At 39.8% G+C, this 2,042-nt stretch overlaps 1 pseudogene; it reads left to right on the top strand.

The window, feature by feature from the left end:
- Positions 1-214: 214 nt before the first annotated feature.
- Positions 215-1,599, top strand: LOC148546481 (uncharacterized; annotated as a pseudogene).
- Positions 1,600-2,042: the final 443 nt, after the last annotated feature.

The following is a 2,042-nucleotide window of genomic DNA, read 5'->3' as shown; positions in this document are numbered from 1 at the left end:
CCGCACGCCGCCACCGGAATTTTTTCGGCGAGTTTCTGAATGAGACCACCATCATCAGAAGCGGGATTTGTCAATCTACAAAGCCCAGAAGATTTCGTTGCCATCGGCCACTCCGCACGCGATCTCTTTGATTGCGACGCTGCTTGCCCAGACACGATCGTCGGTTTTCTTTTTTCTTCTTCTGTCTTCCTTTTGCCACCGATTCTTACCAATGATGGATGATAAGACTGCGCCTCTCGTCAGCCTCAATGATCTACCGGTGTTACAAGGGTCGTATTGTTTTTATGGGCGCAACTACCTCCAATAGTCTCAACTAGTTCGCACTACTCTCAAGGGGCGAAAGAAATTAAATCATCTAGAAGGGAACCCTCCAACCACGACAGACCCCAAATATGAAGCATGGGATGATGAGGATGCTCTTATCATGACTTGGTTATGGCATTCTATGACACCAGAAATCATCCGTAATTATATGTTCTTCCCCACTACTAAGGAGATTTGGAATAATCTAAGTCAGGCATACTCAACGAAGAAGGATACTACAGCATGTTATGAAATAGAAAATAAGATCTTCAATTCCAAGCAAGGGAGCTTCTCCGTAATAGACTACTATGTGACGCTGAATTGTTTGTGGATCGAGTTAGATCAGTATCAAAATTTGACTATGCAGTGCACACCTGATTCTACTACATTGACACAATTTATTGAAAGGATACGTATATTTAAATTTCTGTCTGGCTTGCACTATGAATTTGATCCAATTCGAGTTCAAATTTTGGGTAAAGAAAAAATTCTTTCTCTCTCAGAAGTTTTTCATATTGTACGAAGGGAAAAAACTCGAAGGTCAGTCATGTTGGAAGGAAGAAATTCTGTTGATGGTTCAGCTCTAGCCACCAGCAAAGGTCTTTTAAAAGGTCCATCCCTTTCGTATGGAAAGCCTCCCTCAAAGGCTCACCGTGATGATTGCTGGTGCAGTTATTGTAGAAAAACGGGTCATACTAAGAACACACATGTTTTAGACTTCATGGAAAGCAGAAGGTCCTCGAACGTATTGGAGGATTCAAAGGTACCATACATAAACGTCCTAACCACACATTGTCTAACTCTGAAAATGTGGAAGACCTAACTATCTCACAAGCTGCAAAGGAGGCCCCAGCCCTTAGCAAAGAAGAATTAGACCGTTTATGTGGTCTTATGGACTCACTTAGTAAGACATCTAGCCCTTGTACTTTAACCATGACTGGTAAGGGTTCTAGCTTCTTATCCTTTAATGCTCCTAGCACTGAGAGTACCTGGATTGTAGACTCTGGTGCTACAGATCATATGACACCTCATTCTCTTTCTTTTTCATCTTACACCAATTCATCTGGTTACAAACAAATTACTGTTGCTAACGGTCCCATATTCCTATTACTGGATATGGTAACATCCACCTTCAACCTTCTATCCATTTAAAACATGTGCTTCATGTTCCAAAATTATCTACTAACTTCTTGTCTATTCATAAGGTTACCAAAGACTCAAATTGTGCTGCAACTTTTTTCATACTCATTGTGTATTTCAAGATCTTGCCACGGGGAGAACGATTGGAATTGCTAAAGAGCAGGACGGGTTATACTATTTACCGCATGAAAAGAGTACCACACAAAAGGCACTTAATTCAAATCATCGGACAAACATACCGTCCTAGGCAAACTCTCAGATATGGCTTTAGCATAAACGTCTTGGTCATCCTCCATTTAGTACCCTAAAGTCTTTATTTCCTTTTTTATTTATAAAAGTGTCTGTCGAGTCTTTTCAATGTGATGTTTGTCAATTAACTAAACACCATCGGGCTACTTTTTCTCCCAGTAATAATAAAAGTTCTAAACATTTTGATCTTGTTCATTCTGATGTGTGGGGACCTTCAGCTATTAGCAATATTTCTGGTGCAAAGTGGTTTGTTTATTTTATTGATGATTGTACTCGAGTTACCTGGATCTTTCTCATGAAAGATAAATCTGAAGTTTTCCACTTGTTTAAAAATTTTTACCAAATGGTTC

Source organism: Arachis ipaensis, chromosome B9 (genome assembly GCF_059453495.1).
Source record: "Arachis ipaensis isolate K30076 ecotype BB chromosome B9, ASM5945349v1, whole genome shotgun sequence".
NCBI lineage: Eukaryota > Viridiplantae > Streptophyta > Magnoliopsida > Fabales > Fabaceae > Arachis > Arachis ipaensis.
The sequence above is the reverse complement of the archived record's forward strand: the minus strand, read 5'-3'. Positions and strand labels throughout refer to the sequence as shown.